General features: G+C 37.3%; 1 pseudogene; it reads left to right on the plus strand.

Annotated features, from left to right (window-relative positions):
* The first annotated feature begins 3,673 nt into the window (after positions 1–3,673).
* On the plus strand, positions 3,674–5,511 carry LOC114610128 (annotated as a pseudogene).
* Positions 5,512–22,437: the final 16,926 nt, after the last annotated feature.

A 22,437-nucleotide genomic window follows, 5' to 3' on the forward strand; every position in this document is an offset into this window, starting at 1 on the left:
AATGAGGACACATCATACCAAAATTGTGGGACTCCATGAAGGCAGTGCTAAGAGGAAATCTCATAGCTCTAAGTGCCTACAAAAAGAAACTGGAAAGAGCACACACTAACAAGTTGACTGCACAACTAAAAGCTCTAGAACAAAAAGAAGCAAATACACCCAGGAGGAGTAGAAGGCAGGAAATAATCAAACTCAGGGCTGAAATCAACCAAATAGAAACAGAAAGAACAATACGAAATATCAATAAAACCAGGAGCTGGTTCTTTGAGAAAATCAACAAGATAGATAAACCCTTAGCCGGATTAACAAGAGGGCACAGAGACAGTATTCAAATTAATAAAATCAGAACTGAAAAAGGAGACATAACGACAGAAACTGAAGAAATTAGAAAATCATCAGATCCTACTACAAAGGCCTATACTCAACAAAACTGAAAAACCTGGATGAAATGGACAATTTCCTAGAAAGATACCAGGTCCCAAAGTTAAACCAGGAGCAGATAAACCATCTAAATAGTCCCATAACCCCTAGGGAAATAGCAGCAGTCATTAAAAGTCTCCCCACTAAAAAAAGCCCAGGACCAGATGGATTTAGTGCTGAATTTTATCAGAACTTCAAGGAAGACCTAATACCAATTCTCTTCAAACTATTCCACAAAATAGAAACAGAAGGAACACTACCCAATTCGTTCTATGAAGCTACAATTACACTCATACCCAAACCCCACAAAGACAGGACAAACAAAGAGAACTTCAGACCAATCTCCCTTATGAACATCGATGCAAAAATACTCAATAAAATTCTAGCAAACCGAATCCAAAAACACATCAAAACAATCATCCATCATGATCAAATAGGTTTTATCCCAGGAATGCAGGGATGGTTCAATATTCGGAAATCCATCAATGTAATCCACTATATAAAAAAACTCAAAGAAAAAAATCACATGATCATCTCACTAGATGCTGAGAAAGCATTTGACAAAATTCAACATCCCTTCATGATAAAAGTCTTGGAAAGATCAGGAATTCAAGGCCCCTACCTAAACATAGTAAAAGCAATTTACAGCAAACCAGTAGCCAACATCAAGCTAAATGGAGAGAAACTTGAAGCAATCCCACTAAGATCAGGGACTAGACAAGGCTGCCCACTCCCCCCCCCACCTATTCAATATAGTACTGGAAGTCCTAGCCAGAGCAATTAGACAACAAAAAGAAGTCAAAGGGATACAAATAGGAAAGGAAGAAGTCAAAATCTCACTATTTGCAGATGATATGATAATATACTTAAATGACCCCCAAACTTCCACCAGAGAACTCCTAAACCTGATAAACAACTTCAGCAAAGTGGCTGGTTATAAAATCAACTCAAACAAATCAGTAGCCTTCCTCTACATGAAAGATAAACAGACTGAAAAAGAAATTAGGGAAATGACAGTCTTCACAATAGTTGCAAATAATATGAAATACCTTGATGTGAATCTAACCAAGCAAGTGAAATACCTGTATGACAAGAACTTCAAGTCCCTGAAGAAAGAAATCGAAGAAGATCTCAGAAGATGGAAAGATCTCCTATGCTCATGGATTGGCAGGATTAATATAATAAAAATGGCCATCTTGCCAAAAGCAATCTACAGATTCAATGCAATCCCCATTAAAATCCCAACTCAATTCTTCACAGAGTTAAAAAAGGAAATTCTCAAATTCATATGGAATAAGAAAAAACCCAGGATAGTAAAAACTATTCTCAACAATAAAAGAATTTCAGGAGGAATCACCATCCCTGACCTCAAACTGTACTACAGAGCAATAGTGATAAAAACTACCTGGTATTCGTACAGAGACAGGCAGGAAGATCAATGGAATAGAATTGAAGACCCAGAAATTAACCTACACTCCTATGGTCATTTGATCTTTGACAAAGGAGCTAAAACTGTCCAGTGACAAAAGGACAGCATTTTCAACAAATGGTGCTGGTTCAACTGGAGGACAACATGTAGAAGAATGAAAATTGATCCATTCTTATCTCCTTGTACAAAGCTCAAGTCTAAGTGGATAAAGGACCTCCACATAAAACCGGATACACTGAAACTAATAGAAAAGAAGGTGGGGAAGAGCCTCGAATACTTGGGCACAGGGGAAAGTTCCTGAACAGAACACCAATGGCATATGCTCTAAGATCAAGAATTGACAAATGGGACTTCATAAAATTGCAAAGTTTCTGTAAGGCAAAGGACACTGTCAATAGGACAAAACGACAACCAACAAATTGGGAAAAGATCTTTACCAATCCTACATCTGATAGAGGGCTAATATCCAATATATACAAAGAACTCAAGAAATTAGACTCCAGACAACCAAATAACCCTATTAAAAAATGGGGTATAGAGCTTAACAAAGAATTTTCAATGGAAGAAACTCGAATGGCCGAGAAGCACCTAAAGAAATGTTCAGTGTCTTTAGTCATCAGGGAAATGCAAATCAAAACAACCCTGTGATTCCATCTCACACCAGTCAGAATGGCTAAGATTAAAAACTCAGGTGATAGTAGATGCTGGCGAGGGTGTGGAGAAAGAGGAACACTCCTCCATTGTTGGTGGGACTGCAAGATGGTGCAACCACTTTGGAAATCAGTCTGGCGCTTCCTCAGAAAATTGGACATAACATTACCTGAGGATCCAGCTATACCACTCCTAGGCATATACCCAGAAGGTGCTGGAACATATAACAAGGACATATGCTCAACTATGTTCATAGCAGCCTTGTTTATAATAGCCAGGAGCTGGAAAGAACCCAGATGTCCTTCAACTGAGGAATGGATTCAAAAAAGGTGGTATATTTACACAATGGAGTATTACTCAGCTATTAAAAATAATGAATTCGAGAGTTTCCTAGGTAAATGGATGGAACTAGAAATCATCATCCTGAGTGAAGTAAGCCAATCACAAAAGAACACACATGGTATTCACTCACTGATTATCAGATATTAGCCCAGAACCTTGAAATGCCCAAGATGCAACTCACAGGCCACATGAAGCTCATAAAAAAGGAAGACCAAGCGGGGGTGATTCAGTTCTTCTTAGAAGGAGCAACAAAATACTCAAGGGAGCAAATATGGAGACAAAGTGAGGGACAGAAACTGAAGGAGGGGCCATTTGAAAACCTTTCCACATGAGTATCCATCCCATGTGCAGTCACCAAAGGTAGATGCTGATGTGGAAGTCAGGAAGTGCATGCTGATAAGAGCCTGATATGGATGTCTCCTCAGAGGCCTTCAAGAGTCTGACATATTCAGAGGCAGATGCTCACAATTAGCCATTGAACTGATCATGGGGTTCTCAATGGAGGAGTTAGAGTGAAGAATGAAGGAGCTGAAAGGGTTTGTGGCACCATGAGGAAAGCAACAATACCAACCAACCATAGCTCCCAGGGTCTAAACCACCAGCCTGGGAGCACTTAGGGAGGGATCCAGGGCTTCAGCTGAATATGTAAGAGTGGAGGGCCCTGCTGGGCATAGGTGGAAGATGAGATCCTTGACCTCATGAAGCCTGGACGCCCCAGGGGGTGGGAATTTTGAGAGTGGGAAAGTGGGATTGGGGGGGTAGGTAGGGGTTACATCCACAGAGAAGAAGGAGGAGGGGTAAAGGTATAGGGGTTTCCCGGGTGGGTGGGGGATGGGGTAAGGGGACAACATATGAAATGTAAATAAAATATCCAATAAAAAAAGGAAGAAGTTAGACTGGATTATACCACCTTACCAGCTGTGCTCTCTGACTGCGGCTGCCACTCCACCCTTGCCTCCGGTTCACACTAATGATCCAGAGTCATAACTGACTCCACGTACTTCACAACCAATAAGAAGGAAGAAATCTTTGAATTAAAAGCTGAACTCAACAATGAAAAGAAAGGAGAGAGGAAGGAGGCTATGAAGAAAGTGGCTGTTGCTATGACGTTGGGGAAGGACGTGAACTCTCTCTTCCCAGATATGGTTATCTGTATGCAGGCTGACAACCGGTAACTAAAGAAGCTTGTGTACCTCTATCTGATGACCCATGCCAAGAGTCAGCCAGACATGGCCATCATGGCTGTTAACAGCTTTGTGGAGGATTGTGAAGATTCCAATCCTTTGATTCAAGCCTTGGCATTTAGAATCATGGGATGCATTCAGGTGGACAAAATCACAGAGTATTTCTGTGAACCCCCTCCTCAAGTACTTGAAGGACAAAGACACCTATGTTTGGAAAATGGAAGCAGTATGCATGGCAAAACTCTATGATATCAATGACCAGATGGTGGAAGAGCAGGGATTTCTGGATTCTCTGTGGGATCTCATAGCAGATTCAAACCCAATGGTAGTGGCTAATGCTGTAGCAGCACTGACTGAGATCAGTGAGTCTCACCCAAACAGCAACTTACTTGATCTGAACCCTCAGAATAACAATAAGCTGCTCACAACCCTGAATAAGTGGACTGAATTTTCATCCCGGACTGCCTGTCTTATTACAACCCTAAAGATGACTGGGAAGATCAGAACATCTGTGAGCAAATAACACCTCGGGTATCCCATGCCAACCCTGCTGTGGTGCTTTCAGTGGTAAAAGTCCTAATGAAGTTTCTAGAATTGTTACCTAAGGACTTGGACTACTATAATATGTTGTTAAAGAAGTTAGTGCCTCCACTCATCACTTTGCTGTCTGGGGAGCCAGAAGTGCAGTATGTTGCCCTGAGGAACATCAACCTAATTGTCCAGAAAAGGCCTGAAATCTTGAAGCAGGAAATCAAGGTCTTCTTTATGAAGTACAATGATCCATCTATGTTAAACTAGAAAAGTTAGACATTATGATTCGTCTTGCATCCCAAGCCAACATTGCTCTGATGTGGACTTTGTTCGCAAAGCTAAAAAGGCCATTGGATGCTGTGCCATCAAATTGGAACAATCAACAGAATGCTGTGTAAGTACACTGCTTGATCTAATCCAGACCAACGTAAATTATGTGGTCCAAGAGGCAATTGTTATCTGGGACATCTTCTGAAAATATCCCAACCAACAAGCATGAAAGTATTATTGCCAAGCTCTGTGAGAACTTAGACTCCCTAGATGAAACTGATGCCTGAGGAGCTATGATTATGCTAAAAGAATCAATAACACAGATGAATTACTAGAGAGCTTCCTGGAGGGTTTTTATGATGAAAGCATCCAGGTATAGCTCACACTGCTTACTGCCATAGTGAAGCTTTTCTCAAGAAGCTATCAGAGACACGGGAGCTAGTCCAACAGGTCTTGAGGTTGGCTACACAGAATTCTGATAATCCTGACCTTCGAGATAGGTGTTATATTTATTGGCACCTTCTTTCAACTGACTCTGTGACAGCCAAAGAAGTAGTGTTGTCTGAGAAGCCATTGATCTCTGACTAGACAGACTTCATTGAGTTTACCCTCCTGGATGAGCTCATCTGCCACACTGGTCCTTTGGCCTCTGTATACCATAAAACTCCAAATGCTTTCGTCTAAGCTAGTCATGAGATTCATGGCAAACACTTGCCAATTCATCATGGGAGCACTGATGCAGGTTGTCACCAGTTCTTTCCTTGGCCAAACCTTCGAGCTCTCTTATGCCCATACTATCTCGATTGACCACTCCATGTGGTGGTCTTCATTGATGTTTCCGAGTACAAGGGACACTGAACATGTGGGCACAACTCTGAGAGGTAGTAGAGCTGTGCTCCTGTTCAAGGCGCTAGCCCACGAGCCATCCTGAGGAGGCTAAGTAGACATGAGTAAGAACAACGTGCCCTCCATTAGCCTCCTTCCCTGTGTTTTTCAGGGATCGTTCAGATTTAAAATAAGAGTTTCAGAGTTAAAACGGACACTAATGATTTATCCAACCCTGTTTTTCTACAAAGGAAGGTAACAGGGAAAAAGTATGTTGCCGAGGTCTCTTGGCTCTTGAGGAGCAGAGCTGAGACTGGTTCCCTGAAGCTCCATCAGCATCCCTATGTGGCTGGTTCACTGTTCTTTTTTTCAAAGCTTTCTGCCTTCCCTGTACCTGCTTGTGGCTCTTTGCACACTCTGTCCTGAGTTTGGTGCTCTGCCCATTCACTGGCATCATGTGGCATTTGACATCGCAGTTACATAAGTATGCATCCAGGTAACAAGACTGAAAGCAGAGCTAACATTTGCCAGGCTTTCCTGGAGCCACAATTCTGGAGCTGGCCAGTGAGTGTAGAAGTGTGTAGAGATGTTGCCAGTTCTCACTGTCCCTCAGCTGATCTGCCCTTCGTCTCACTCCAGAGCAGAGTGAGAACATTCCAGAAGGCCATGCAGTTGTTTTCATCTCACAGAGGGATGGGGATGTGAAGTCCTTCACTAACACATTGGTATGATTCATCAAATAAAGCCTCATACTCACTGCCCTGCTCAGTACTGTTCACTGTGCTTGAGATGGACCACTTGAGATGAGCCTGGCACCTGGTATTTAGAGTCCTTTGCTCGAGTCAGAAGCATGCCAAGGTCCAAAGATGTCATCCAGGACTCAGACCTGACCCACTGGATCCCAAGGTGAGACTGGAAAAAATCAGAATAGAAACCAACTTCCTTTAAAAGTGTGTCTAGAGTGATCCTGTTTCCTCCCAGTTGCAAAGCTTCTGTCAAGTTCTTTAAGCCTTGAGAATCTTTAAGAATGTTGTTGGCTGGTGAAAAAGAAATACATCCCTCCCTCCCTCACTGTTTGGAGAGTAGGAAATACTTGCAGAGTCGTGTGGCAGGCAGGTAGGTTGGTGGTATGCGGGATGGAAAAACAAGTTAACCAAGTTCTCTTGTCAATGCTGATTGCTGAAGTCGGTTGGATATGAGTAGTGTAACAAAGGCAGTGTTCGAATCTCAAAACAAACTGTACTTCAGAAGAAAATGTGTCAGGGTAAGCAGAAGTGAAAAGTTTATACCAGAATGTGTCCACCTCAGAAACTGAGACCTCTCACAGCCCCTCCAGCAGTGATAGATAACAGCTGAAGTTCTCTGCTGGCCTGAGCCTATCCATGCTGTCTGACTCTTTGGGATGCCACCTCTTCTTTTACCCCTGGGAGAGTTAGGAAGATGCAAGGACCTCTCCAGAAGAAGAGGTTGCCTTTCCATGACTTCCCTTCAGGCCTGTTTTGACCTTGACCAGATTAGGAGAACTGTGTCAGTTTACCCTGTATCCACTCCTTGGCCCAAGTGTGTCTCTGTCGAAAGCTGAAGTACAAAGGACAGGGAAGCAAACACACCAGAGCTCTTTCTAGTCAGATTCCCCAAGTGTTTGTCCCCAGTCAAGCCTGGTCCATATTGTGAAGCTTTTGATGCTGGAGCTGGGTACGGGAGGGTAAAAGCTGTCCCAAGAATGCTTATTTTCCTGTTCTTGTCAGGATCTGTTGTTCAGGAGAGTGGAGTTTGGGGAGCCTTTACCTTGTATATTCATCAATAAAGTCATTTACACACACACACACACACACACACACACAAAATGAAGATAGATTAGTAACAAAACTTTTCAGCTCTAAATCCATATGATGGTGAGACAGTGTCTACAGATACTGGGAAAAAAATGGCACTTAGGAAATATGCTGCTCCCTGACAGTGTATAAGAGCACACTATGCAGTGAGTACTGCACTTGCACATACCATCACAGGAAGGAACGAACACTCAAAAGACAATTACTTACAGTTCTTAATAGATCAAACAGACGAAGCTGAGAACCTGGTACTGGATTTATAGTGGAAAGTAATTGAATCAGATTATCTGATGATGTATGAGTGAAGAGGTAGATAAGACTTCTTAATATAGTAATGCTGCAAGGGAAATTCTAATAAGTGCCTGAATATAAAAGTAGTAAATTATTCAAGACCAAGTTTTGATTAGAAAAGGCAGAATAAATTAATTGGCTTTCATAGGTCTCATAAGGAGTACAGGTGGGGTTCGAGCAAACTGTGGGAGACAGAATGCATTACCAGACTGAAGAAAAAAGCAACAACAATACCAAATTATGGGCCTGTAATAGAGGAAGAGTTATAATCTTGTTTCCATAAAATATTAAGTAAAGATGCATATAATTTCGGATATAAAGAAAAAGGGTCAATGACAAATAAGTTATGGTATAAGTTCAAAGTCATCAAGTGGAGAAAAGGAAAATTATTCAAGTTTATAACACCATAATTATACAACTGGATAAAAGAAAAAGGAAAAAAGCAATAAAAATAAACATATTGTAGAGAATAAAGTGTAGAGAATATATATATATAATTTCCAGAAAGGCAAAAGCCAGCAGATCTCTGAGTTCAGGCCAGCCATGTCTACAGAGTAATACCTGGTTTGAAAAAGTAAAATAGGATACAATAGAAGGAAAGAGAGATACAAGTGAAAAGAATGTCATTGTACAGGTATAAGACATTAACGTCTTCCAATAAATATGGAGACTCTTATGTTAATTACATTGAGCAATAGTGGACTTGGGAATCAACGGTCTGATTTTTATAAACAACTGAAAGTGAAGTGATAAAATTTGAAAATAAAGGGACTTGGTAAATGCAATTTTATAGTCATGGACGATAGCACTGTTATAAACTAGGTACAAGTGAAAGATAAAATTCTGAAATAAGGAATTACATAGTAAGTAAACATGAAGCAAACAATATGACAATCTGGAGATAACAAGCTATACAAAGAATAAACAAAAAGGAACTGCTAGGAATTTAAGGATGACTTTATATAACCTAAATAATGCAAACACACTTCAGCTCTCATGTTTTCAGATCAGAAAGAGCTAGATGATGGTAAAATACAAGAACGTTAATAGACTAAATTGTCATTTCAATGGACATTAAGACTTAAACATTAGGATTCAGTAGGATTAGCTTCACTCAATTGAAAATTATAAAAATCAATTGCATATCTGGAGACAAATAAAACTTTAATAAGCATTATTATCCTAAAAGCCACATTCACAAAATAATACCATAAGTAAAAATATGACTAATGCTAACATCTTTCTGCTAAAAGGCTAATCTTTGACCTAATAAATATATAAAATGAAAATTATCTTAATTCTAGAAAGCATGAGGGTAAAAGCCACTTTGTAATAATAGAAAAAAATTGGAAACAACAGTGTTTATGAAAAAAAGTTATAATTAAGTTCATTTATATTTAACAGTAACACCAACCCATAAAGGATGTTAACATTCATTTTAAAAGGTGTTCAATAAATCTTTTAAAGCAAAAAACAAAAACCAGCATGTATCTACAAATTTATATCTATTTACATATATATATATATATATAATAGAAGAGATAACTTCAGAAATGTCTAAGACTCAAAATAAGAGAAAATAGAATTAGAATTTAAAAAAGGAAGGGAGACAATGTCTTAAAGTTAAAAGACTGTTGATGAACAAGGACATACTGTCGGCATGCAGTCAAAGAATACAAGTTCATTCTGAACAACTCTTGGCAAAACTGACAACTGTAGAAGAAATGGGTAATATATCTAATAAATTCAATAAGGGATTATTAGAAATTTTTACTAGACCAGTTAACATGGACAGGGTACAGGATAATAAAATCTGTTACCAAAGCCATCAACTAGTACTGTTACAGGAAACTTTCTCCAAACTTTGAGTAAATGACACAAAACAAACAATTAATAACAACTAACAAACAAAAAAAAAGATTTTCTACTCTTTTTTTCTTTTTCCCTCCTTTCTCTTTCTTTTCCTTATACACTGTTATTCCAACTTTACCGTTTGTAGGTTTTGATAAAGTGGTGAATATACCATGGTTATCACAACAAAACCTATGTTCTCAGAGGGCACTATGTTTTTCAAAGTGTTAAAGAAAGGTGGCAGACTGGTTGACTCCATTTAGAATTTATTATTTTAAAATAAGTCTACAAACTAATATCACTAAAATGTGGATGAAACATTTTAAAAGCACATATGACCAAGTAGACAGTGGGTACTGTCAGGATTTCCATTATGTTTCTAAATCAAGGTCTATCAGTGAAAGAAGAAATAACAAAATATCACTAAACAGCTGCTGTAGCCTAAGTGTCCCCACAATCATGCTGAAATGCAGCATCGTTAAGAAGCAGGACATATACAAAGCATTTGGAACATAATTTCTCTGCCTGCATACGTAATTTTTATACAGCAGAGTGGAGCTCTCTCTTGATATCTGCTACCACAAAGTAAATTGTCCTATTAGGTACTGGATGAGGCATCGGGCAGTCTCTTTCCAAACTCTAGAATCATGATCTTAGGTTTCTCAGATTCACAACTGTGACACACTTAATAAATTATACACTGTAGGCTTGTGCTTACAAGGTAGAGTAACTTGCCAGTAAGCCTCACTGAATTTCAATCCCATGAATCCACCTGGTCAAAGGAGAAAACATACTTTGATCTCTGCCTGGGTATGTGTTTGTGTGTTTCTGTGTTTGTGTGCTCATGCTCACAAGGACATGCACAAAGACATAAAAGTAAAATTATAAAAATTATTTTATTAAGATTTTTTTCAAAAACTTATTTCTTTTGTATGTGTATGGGTGCAGGTAGGGCATGCATGCATGAGTTTGTATTTGGCTTGGGTATATGAACATCTGTGTTTGCAGGTATTCTGTGCTAATGTAGAGGCCAGAAGAGAATGTCTAATTCTTTGAGCTTTTGCTTGAACTCTCCTTCCTTCTCTCCCTCCCTGCATCCTTGTTTCTTGAGACATGGTCTCTCAAGTAACCTGGAGCTATACTGGTGGCCATAAAAACCTCAGGAATCCTGACTCTTCTCCCCACACTGTTAAAATTTCACGCACACATAGACACTTCTGTCTTTTTTATCATGGGTGTTGGAAATTTGAACTCAGCTCCTCAGGCTTGCCTAGAGAGCACTTTCAATCACTAATCCCTCCTTACTCTCATCAATTATTCTTTAATCAACGAACACAGACCCAGATAATAGTATCAGAGGAATTGTTTGTGTTAGATTCAACAATTGCTAAAATGGAATTCAAAATAGGAGTAAAGACATTATCTATGTAACATTGAAGTATTGGTTCTGTTATTGTTTGACTTGTTTCCCTCAAAACAAATCATTTTGCTTCATTTGTAGTATTGCCACAGAATTAGAAAGTTATTTCTACCTTCTCCTTCTCCATCTCCTCCTCCTCCTCCTCCTTCTTCTTCTTTTTTTTTTGCATAGAGTGAGAATAATCATGCTCTACCAATGATAAAGCGTGTCACGGCACTTTGGTCCAGCAGTTTTTAGCCTGTGGGTCACAACACTTTTGGGAGACGGATCAAGCAAATAGTTCAGAAGAACTGTCTAAGACCATCAGAAAGCGTAGATATTTACATTACAGTTCATAACAGGAGCAAAATAGCAGCTATAAAGGAGCAAAAAAATAACTTTGTAGTTTAATTGTCACCAAAATATGATGAACCATATTGAAGGGCTGCACAATTACAGTGGTTGAGAATCATTCATTGATTTAGTCAGTCAGAAGTGAAGTACAGGGTGATCTTCCTATGAAGTTTGTAGCCTTTTGGGCCTTGCATGGAGAGGGAGCTTAAATGGTATTTGTTCCCCACAAGCAAGGCATTTATTTGCTTCACAAACTGCAGTTTTCTCATAGAAGATCAGGAAGCCACTCTTTCTTCCTAATACATGTAAAATTGCTTTCCTTAAATGAAAAATAATTAGAGTTTTCAGCTTTACCTTTTAAATGTATATGAGAATATACTTACATTTGAAATGAATTAGGAGTTCAAATGCTGGGTTTCCCAGTGGTGTGTGAATGATAGTATGCTATAATATACTACATGTCCTCAGTTCTCCAGTTTCTGTTCAGGATATTTTAATTAGTGAAAATTTGTCTTTCACATAATGTTGCATACACATATACTATCTATTTTGGACCCTCCTCCCTCATCCTCATGCATTTCCTCCTGGCCATACTAGCTCTTTATGTATTAGTTCCCCTTTGGCTTTGCTTTGAGTCCCAAGCATGTTTTTTATGCTTGCCTGCTATAAGAAACTATCATTCACTGGGTGGTTTATGAACAATGAAGGTTTATTTCTTTACTTTTTTCCCTAAGAACAGACAATAACATATTTAAGCATTACAAAAATTATTCACACTATGAAAGGAAAAGATGTAAAGGGGGAAAGAAACCAGGTATTGGCAGTTTGAGTGGAAGAAGACAAAGACTCTCTCTCCTGAGTCATTTTCCCCATCTTGAGTCTATTGAGAAATATATATATGGAAATTTGAGAAGAGTCACAAAAGAAAGCAGGGGAGGAGAAAAAAAAGAGGGCAAATATGAGAAAGTACAATAATGCACATATGAAAATACCACAGTGAAACTCATTTTCTATGCTTATGTGAGGTAAAATAAAACACAATTCACAATTTTATGTTCTCTTAATTTAAGAAAAAACTTAAATATCCTATAACAAAATTGCAATATGTTTGGGCCTGACACAGAGAGTACTGTGCTTCAGTCTGTTCACATTCATTTCTATACATAGCTTTGATTACATTTCTGCTCTTGTGTTTTTTTACTATACAATCTATATCTAATCTAGAAACAGTTGTATACCAGACTAGAGTGACTTCTAGCACAGCATTCTCATACTTAATAATTGAACATGTTTTTCTTTTTTAAACTACATTTTAAAATTTATTCTTTGGCAGTCATGCTAATTGCTCCCAGAACTTCCTCCCATCTCGGCCATAGCTCCCTCACAACTAGTGTCTGTTTTTTTTTAAATAATGCATAAGTACAATTAATGCTATCCATATGTAGGGCAATTGGCCTGTGCCATCAGACAGAAGACCTGGCAAGTTTGAGTGAGCTCAAACCCCTGAAATCACAGAGTTTTGTGATCATGAGGAGGTGATCTGCTCCCTACCAGTTTCTGTACCTGCTCTGGAACACATAACCACAATACCCCACTGAGAGGACCATGTAAGATAATGCCTGGAGTCCTTCCCCATGCAAATCAAACATTACTAACATCTAAAACTGAGCCTATAAGAAACACCTACCCCAAAATCCCACCCTACTCCTCAATGTTTATATAGTACTTGTCTACACGGAATAAAGCACACAAGTTATTTCACAAAGGATCGTCTGAGTGAGTGCCTGTCTTTACTAATCTGTAACACTAGTGGAAGAATTCTCTTTCCTAAAGCATTATTCTCTGGACCTCGGACCTGCCTTGCTTGCCAGGCTCATGCCACCTTTGCCAACAACCCCTCTGCTGCTGGCAGTGGTAGTTGACAAGAGACTCAGGACCTTGGCTACCTGACTTGTGCAGGCTGCCCAAACATCCTCACTTCTCTTCTAATAGCTATAACACCCAGCATTCTCAGCTGCGCCAGAGCCCTATGGAACCTATTTATTCCAGTTCAGTTTCCCAGTTCATACTAGTTCACCCTCCGAGCAGACAATGGAGCACATCCATTTGTGCAGGGGTGAAAGGCTTCACTCTTGTTCAGAAGTATGACCTTTAGTAGGCTGCCCAGGCTGCAGTGCATGGGCAGTTCAATCGCTTCGTAGTTAAGTGTGAGGCTTAATAAGGGCTCTCCCATGCACACTGTAATGTTGACTGGCTTGATCTAATGCATATCTTATAGAGGTAACCACAGTTGCCGTGGGCTCATGAGTAAAACAGCACTTTCATGTCAAGAAGACAGTGTCACTGCAATCATCTTCCAAATGTAGGCTTTTACAGTCTTTCTGTTCCCACTTTTATGAGACTCCTTGAGCCTTGAAGGAAGAAAGAGATAGAGATGTTTCACTGTGGGTGAGCACTTAATAATAACGTATTTTTACACTTTTATCAGTTGAAAGTTGCAAAATTAACCACTATCTTTTGCAAGAAGTAAGTTCTCTGATGAGGTTGAGAGTTGCTAATCAGTGGATATAAACATATTTAGAGGAAATTTTGATACAAACTCGATTTTGCAAAATAAGTGTAGCATGTTTTCCTCTAGTGCCTTTGGCCTCCCAATCAATGATTTCTTGACCATGTTTACAGTATAAGATATCAGTTTTGCCCTGTGGGTAGGGCCTTAAATACAATCAAAAAATAGTTAGATATAACTATAATATTAGTGCCACTATTGCTCAAAATGGTTGTATCTTACCAGACTAGTGGATTTTGTGGATTGTGTAGTGTACAGGTGGATAACACTAGATGACATTTCCCCCTCAGTAGCCAGTATTGTATCTTCTGACACAACGAAAACTAAAACATGTTGATAGTAGCTGAGCATTCCCAAAGCTAAATATATCTTCCATATTTCCTTCTTGAACTAGGTATTGAACTGTGCTTAAGAATGAGCCCACTCCCAAAGTACTATCCTGTCAAGAATGCTTAGTTTCTCAAATAAAACTTGGTTGCTCAATGTAGTCAAAGTCATGGCTTTAGTATTAACTTCATGTTCTTCCTAACTGCAGCAGACACATTAAACTCCACTTTCATTTCTTTCTTTTTGTTCCAATCTTAAGGATGTTTTTATTTTTTTTTTTTGACAATTCTATATCAGTATGAAGGAAAGAGAAAGAGTGAGTTGATAATTTATGGTGATAGTTTTAAAAGATTGTTGTTCGATTCACTTGATAAGGTAGTTGTTGTTGTCTTATACATTCATTTGCTGCTGTTGTCTGTTTTAGTCCGTTTTCTAGCTTTGGTCTCTGTAACATATCATGGTGGGATCTCAAGCAAAATATGCTCTCTTCACAGTCAAAAGTTGAAAAGAGAAGGAAGCAATCAAGGTTTCAGTTCCCTCAGTGACATGTTCTCCTGACCCAAGGACACCCACTAGACCTTATCTCTTATATGTCCCACCTCTTCCTAGTGGTGATGCTGGGTAGTATGGCTTCTACACATGGTCTTTTCTGGACCACAGAAGGTCCAAACCATAGCAGAACTTAAGTGAGTTGCTCTATTATTTAACGTGTCTTGGACTGGCTCTGATAGTTGTGTTTATATAGCTTTAGAGCAACACATAAAACACACATGGAGAGGACAGTTAATCTGCTGATAATTATATCAAGTTGTTATTAAATGTCAACTATCTTTTCCTGGAATTCCAACAGCAACCCAAAAGATTTTCTTATACTGAACAAGAGGCCTACTGTGCTCTGGCTTTAGATTAGACACTCTTCCACCATATGCTGTGCAGTATAACAATAAGGTTACATTTTCAGAAAAACATTATACTAATGTTATAAAGAGCATATGCATGTAACCTAAGCTCATTGGGGCCTTTATAGTTGATACAGTTCTATAAAATCATAGCTTAATCTATATAATTCACTGTGGATTGAAATGCTACTGTGTGTCTTTCATCTATAAACAAGATGGGGTACATATTTTAGCTTAGAGCTGTTTGCTACCTGGTTAATAATGCACAGTAGTTTTCTAAAACTCATTGATACATCACTCACATACTTATCTTTTTTATAATGGATTTGCAACCTCACAGACAACCCTGCACACTGACTCAAGACACATCCACACATCTGTTAGCAGACACTGACTGGGGTTAGAATGCTTTGTTTCATCTTACTCAGCTCTAATTTTTACTTTTTATTATTTATATTTTCATTCAGTTGTTGCAATATTAAATTGTATCTCACCTAAAAGGCTTTTGTGACTAACCTTTCTTTTTCTCTACACCTTCTCTACAACTTTCTCAAATACTTAAACTTCTAGCATTTTCCTTCTCATTCTGTCTTTCTTCCTTGCCACATTTCTTAACTATACTCCTTTTGGGTTGGCAATACAGAGAAGTGAAACTAACACATTCACTGGCTGTCCTTTCTCACTGACCTTTTGACATACTTCACAATGATAAACTAAGTCAACAGAGAAATGTGAATAAGTCATTGTTTCCTTTCTCTGTAGAAAATTCCTGCCCTGCTGTTATCTAAGGAGTTTTCAAGCCACCACCCCCTTATCTCTATAACCTCAGACTAAAATTACAAAATTAAGAGTGGTATATGTGCATAAGTGAAAGAGAGTCACACAATATACTTTCTAAAAAAAAAAAAAAGAAAGCTCATTTGGAGGATAGATAAACAAATTCCATCCTTCTCCTTTCATTCTCATATGAGAATAGTAAGCCTAAAAAAGAAAAAAATGAAAAAATAAGAGAAAGAAATTTAAATCTGTTTATATATAGGTACATGAATCTAAGAATCACAATATTTAAGGAAGTACTTATTTTTCATATTATAAAACTAATCCTTAACTAAAATGATCTACTTAGCACAACACAATTAAGATGGGTTAACTGTCATCTTAACAAATAAAAGCAGTTAGGAAGCAAAGACAGGGAAATCCAGAGTTCAACACGAACCTAAACTATATAGAGATTTTTTCTTATTAGTGGACTATCTAGTAGGACTTTGTGATTCACATACATAATGTTATTCATATATGCTGTCATTCATATATAGTATGTACAGTTTAATTAATATGCACACACTATAATTCATACATGCACACATATGAAAGAATACTGTCATTTATAAATACTTCCATTCATACAAACACATCATTCATACTTACACACACATAAAAACATTGTTATTCACACGCATATACACACATACATACTATTATAAACACACAATCATTCATACTTACAGTGATTAACATATACAATTTTACATATGAATGAATACATACACTCATATACTGTCATTAATACACTCATATATACAGACACAATTAACTCTATTGGAGATGAACCACAGATATGACACACTATGAAGTGTTTACAGACTAGCTCTGCTAATATCCATTAGTTAATGACTGATGTGTTCTCTTACATTTAGTAAAAAAAAAAAAATAATGGAAGATAGTTCTGGATAATTAAAAATTATACTCTATATGCTATAATTAACAGATTATATTGTATAATCAAGTATTGTAATTAGAAAATGAGTATAAAATGGTATGAAAGACTACTACCAATGCAAAAACACATCTTTCACTTCAACAGGGATAAGAGATAAGTTAAACTGAAATCAAATTTAAGTAATGATGTGGGAACATAGATTTAGATTATCCCTGACTTGATGTCTCAACATGTTAACAACTTCATGAAGCTTTACAATAATGGAAAAAAGAAAGTCACAAATCAAGATACTTTTCAAATACATTGGTGAAAATATTATGTAAGTTGATTTAAAGCCAAGGAAAGAACTCCCGGCTATAGGCCCCTGACACTTTCTGACTATATTCTTAGTCTTTTGTTTCATGAACTCTTATAGTTTTCACTTGTTTACGTTAATCCATTCCAAAAGGTTTTATCTTTAGTCACAGAATGTGAGGTCTGATGCAAGATGGTCAAGGGATAGCTAATTAAATGGCTAAAGTTAGTCCAAGATAACTAGACTCTGAACTTGTAACGTTACAACCTTCCCACAACCATTCAAGTTCTAATCAGCCTTACAGAAGGCTCAGCATTTAATGCCACTTCTCTTCAGGAGGACCTGTTCTCACTTGACATGGTCTTTGCTGGACAGCTGCTTGCAGAAGAAGAACAGCTCTTGGCTAGGTAATTACCAGATGGTAAGCTGGAGGTGGTAGTTAGGAGGGAAAAATGACTTAATTCCATTAATTTATAAGCATAACATTTCCAGGCTTAGGGTAGAAAATGACCAAGGTTCATAGAGCAATGAATTTGAGTCACCAACTTTCTAGAAAATTAGTCAGCAGAATGAGGTAAAGATTTACTCATTTTTGTTTCTATTGTAATTTTTAGGCAAAGTAATTGATGATTATGGTTTTCAAACAATGTATTTTATTCGAATGAGTAAGAGAAAGAGTTTGTAAAGATATGAAGATATTAGAGATCATAGCAGTTTATTTTTAAAGTGGGTTTACATTGTCTTTGATAGTTTGGTTGGTTGTGTTTCACATATGTGAGTAGAAGACACTGAAATAACAATACAGGCATTATAATGCAAATGTTGCTGTTAATAATATATATTGGGTTGTTTCAAACCTATTTCCTACTGGTAACCTTTAATAGTTCATATATATATATGTACATTTACACATGTAAAATGATATATTTTCATGCATATGTCTATCTTCATGAACTACTGAATTGTGGTAATGATTAAATATGGGATGTTATTTGTTAAATACTTGAAGTGATTCTTTATTTACATTTGTTTTGTATTTCCATATTTTTCTTTTATTGAAAATAGATTTTATTTTCATATATATATATATATATATATGTTTGTGAATGTGTTTGTATGTATGTGTGTGTATGTATGTATGTATGTATCTAACCTCTCTCATCATCCTATCCATTAGTCTCAGAGATCCTTTTTCAAAGGAATGAAAAATTCATTTAAAGAAATTTTAGATTACAAAGTAATCTAGCAGAGATACCAGACCAGACAACTATAGTGAGCTAAACTTTCAATCACAATCAATGGAGAAAGATGTTCCATTATAAACACAAATTTAAGCAGTATCTATTTATAAACCCAGCCCCACATGAGGTGCTAGAAGAAAGACTTTACCCTTAAAAGGCTAACCACACAAAAGAAAACACAAAGAGTAAATAATAACAGAACGGTAAATCTAAAGACTGGGAAAAATCTCACACTACAACAACAAAATAATGGGAATCAACAAGCAATGTTACTTGATAACTCTCACCATCAATAGTCTCAACTCCCCAATAAAAAGACACAGACTAAGAGATGAGACTCATGAACAGCATCTATCCTTGTACTGCATCCAAGAAGCACATTAACATCTAAGATGAACATTATCTCAAAGTAAAAATATGGGAAAAGCCATTCCAATCAAATGGACTCAAGAAGCTAGGTAGTATAGCCACTTTCAATACCTGACAACATAAACTTCAAAGGAAACTAATAGTAGAGATAGGGAAGGACACTATATGCTCAACTAAGAAAAAAAAATCCACCAAGATATGTTGTAATTCGAAACACTTATGTAACAAACACACGAGCATCTGAATGTCAACGTCTAATACGTTGGGGTCCCAAGGGTAGAGCCACATTAATCAGGACATAGGGGGTACACAGCCAAGTAAGCCAATGAACAGTTTCTTCAAAGTTTCAGCTTCTTTTAAAGGCAAAGAGGAATAAAGATTCCCCACAATTTCTAGCTCTCACCAGGTACTGTTTCCCTAGCAATAGCTTGCTTGGTTCAAAGTGACCAAAACCTTGTAGACTGAGAAATTGTCAGCAGTCCAATGCTTAGATGTGTCGCTTCTTATAATTAAAAACAAAGTTACTTTCTCCTGAGAAAAGGACTGTGAAGGACTGTAGAATACCAGGAGTCTCTGTTTGAGAAAGTATGCCCCTTCCTTATCTCAGTATGCTGAGACTGACAGAAACAGTCTAGGTTGCCTAGCAGCTAGTAAGCTAGGAGCAGGCACTCCATGCCATTTCTCTACACCCAAGTTTATAAAATAAACACTACTACATGCAGATATTAGAGAAATATCTGCATGAATTTTCTTTATTTATAATGCCATTTCCCATTTATTTATAAGGTACATGCACACAGGTGAACAGACTTACCATTTATGTTCCTAATCAAAAGGACTATTTAGTTGAGTATGATGTCTTTTACATATTGGATGAAATTCAGACAAATAAACAAAATATATGGATCTTCAGAACACACAATTATTTCTACAGAGCTTCCTCAACCACCACCATTTCTACATCACTGCCTAAGACAGACATTTCTGCAATCTTATTTCAAATCACGATGTTGTTCTCCATTTTTCTTACTTCATATCCTATTTGTCATATAGGACATATAGCAAAGTGATTAAGGGAAAATTTCTTGCTACTAACTCACATACACAAAATCTTTAGTGTTCACAAAAAAGAAAAGAAAAAAAGGGAAAAGAAAAGGAAAGAATAACCACCAGCTCCCATTCAGAAAAGAGTATCAACAATGTGCATACCTCTGAGGTGAAGAGTCACAGACATCAGCATCACAGGCACTTTAAACTAAACACTACACATCTGTATTGTTAAGACTATTTATTTAGCTACTTTAGTCAGTTAGTCTGGCAGCCTCATTCTGTGAATCTCAGGTATAGCTCCCCTCTTTGCATCCTGGGCCTCTGTGAACTGCTTTCTGCCTGTTTTCTATTAAATTCTCATTTATATTTCATGGGAAATATTCAGCCTGCTTTTTTTTTCAATCATTTATTTTAAGAAAGCACATCTCTCATTTTCTATCTCTGCACCGGATGCAGATATTTCCTAAACAAAGGCAGTATCTTCCTGAAGGGAACAGGTAGTAGCAGCAGTGAGTGCCCACAGCATTTCTCCCATTCATTATTTTCTTTTTTTATTGGATATTTTCTTTATTTGCATTTTAAATGTTTTCCCCTTTTTAGGTCTCTCCTTCTGAAACTCACTATTCCATTCCCCCTCCCCTATCTCTGCAAGGGTGTTCCCTCCCACTTCCATCTTCTGGCCCTGGCATTCCCCTACACTGGGGGATGGGACACCCTCAGGCCCAGGGGCCTGTCCTCGCACTGATGTCCAACAAGGCCATCCTCTGCCACATATGTGGTCGGAACCAAGGGTCCCTCCATGTGTACTCTTTGGTTGGTGGTCACAGCTAAGCACTGGACTGAGCATGGGGTGCCTGATGAGGAGGTGGAGAAGGTACTGAAGGAGCTGATGAGGTTTGCATCCCCATGGAGGGAGCAACAGTGTCATCTGGCCAGTCTTTTCTGAGATCCTGGGGATCTGATCTCCCATTCATTCTTACACTGCACCGCTGTTCGGTAACCTACCTTAAACTCAGCCATGGAGAATACCTTAAACATATGTGTTTTAAGTATGAGCAGATAGTCAAAGTTCAACCTTCAGAACTAACTTTTAAAAAACCAGTGTATTCCATAGGGTATTTTGCTCTCTTACCTACTAAGAAAGTACATTAACTAGTTGCTACTAATCATAGTGAGAACGAGGAAAAGCTTTGTTAGGCGCAGAAGAGCCCCATTTTTGTTTCTGCTGACATTTTTTGTGTACACCAAGACACATTTTCAAGCCTGTCTGACTAATATTCTGTTTTTTACAATTATGTCATGTAGTGACAATACATTGCTTTATAGCAGGAGTTATATCTGTTCTTAAAAATACACTCCAGACTATCTCTCTTGTTTGTCTTTCCAATATAGTACTTGATTTTCCTACAAGTGGTGATAGATTTTTAAATTGATATGGTATTTACATAGTAGAAAATTCATCTTTTAATCATTTCAATTTGTAAAGTTCAGTATTTTTAAGGATATTTACAACTATGTATTCTCTCTCTCTTTTGCCTGTTCTGAACATCTTTCATAAATGGGATCCTAAATATGTTAATTATAGTTAGAAATTGTGAATATTTATATGCAATTATTGTGCAATCCTTTGCTTTCTTTTCATTTGGATATATACCTTGTGTAGAAATTACTTGACAAATGGTGACTATTTAAACTCTTAAGAAACCAATCTGTTTCAAAAGCTGTGCCATTTTATAGTATCAAAGCAAAATAAGAGGGATATGGTGTTTTTCCATGGTGAATAATACTTAGCAACTCCTGACCTCTTGGATTTTACTTCCAGCTCTCAGTGAGTATGACAGAGTTTTATTTGTATTTCCTGGGTGAATAATGTCATAAATATGTCTGTGTCCATCTTAGATGTTTGTGTTTCTTCTGTAGAGAAATGTTTTCCAAGTCCTTTCATGGTGCTTTTAGTTTCCTGTCTTTCTTCATTTTAAATTCTGAGAGGTGTTAAGGCCTAGTTCTTTTCTGACCTGATAAAGAAATACTTTCCACATTCTGTAAGAGTGTCCTTAAATACACAAGATTTTTACTTTGATGAAGCTCAGTTACTTATTATCATTCTTTTTCTGTCTGTTCTTTTGATGTCACATTTAGGAAATGTGAGTATTAGCTATTCAGAGAACATGAAGACTTTGACTTGAGCTTTTTCATGATGATTTTAGTTATTTAGACCTAGATCTTACATTTAGATTTATTTTGATAACATTACAATTGTAACAATGTTTATTACAATTCCTGAACATACAGAGACTTTAGTTTCTCTAACTGTTAAACATATTTCAACATTGGCTTTCTAACTTTTTAAGTTTAAAAATGTTGCATTTTCTGTCTTAAATTTAATACTAAATATTTCATTTCTTGATGCAGTCACAGATATAAGTCATAGAAACAGCTGATTTTTTATGTTGCCTACGTTAAATAGGTTTTAACAATATATAATAGTACACCACAATAGGACAAAAAATATAGCAATTTGAGATAAGTATGGGCAACAGAAAATATCATGTTCTGCCTGAAGAAAATACTAGGATTGATAAGGA

The sequence above is a fragment of the Grammomys surdaster genome, unplaced genomic scaffold, assembly GCF_004785775.1.
Source record: "Grammomys surdaster isolate TR1022 unplaced genomic scaffold, NIH_TR_1.0 126029, whole genome shotgun sequence".
NCBI classification, from domain to species: Eukaryota; Metazoa; Chordata; class Mammalia; order Rodentia; family Muridae; genus Grammomys; species Grammomys surdaster.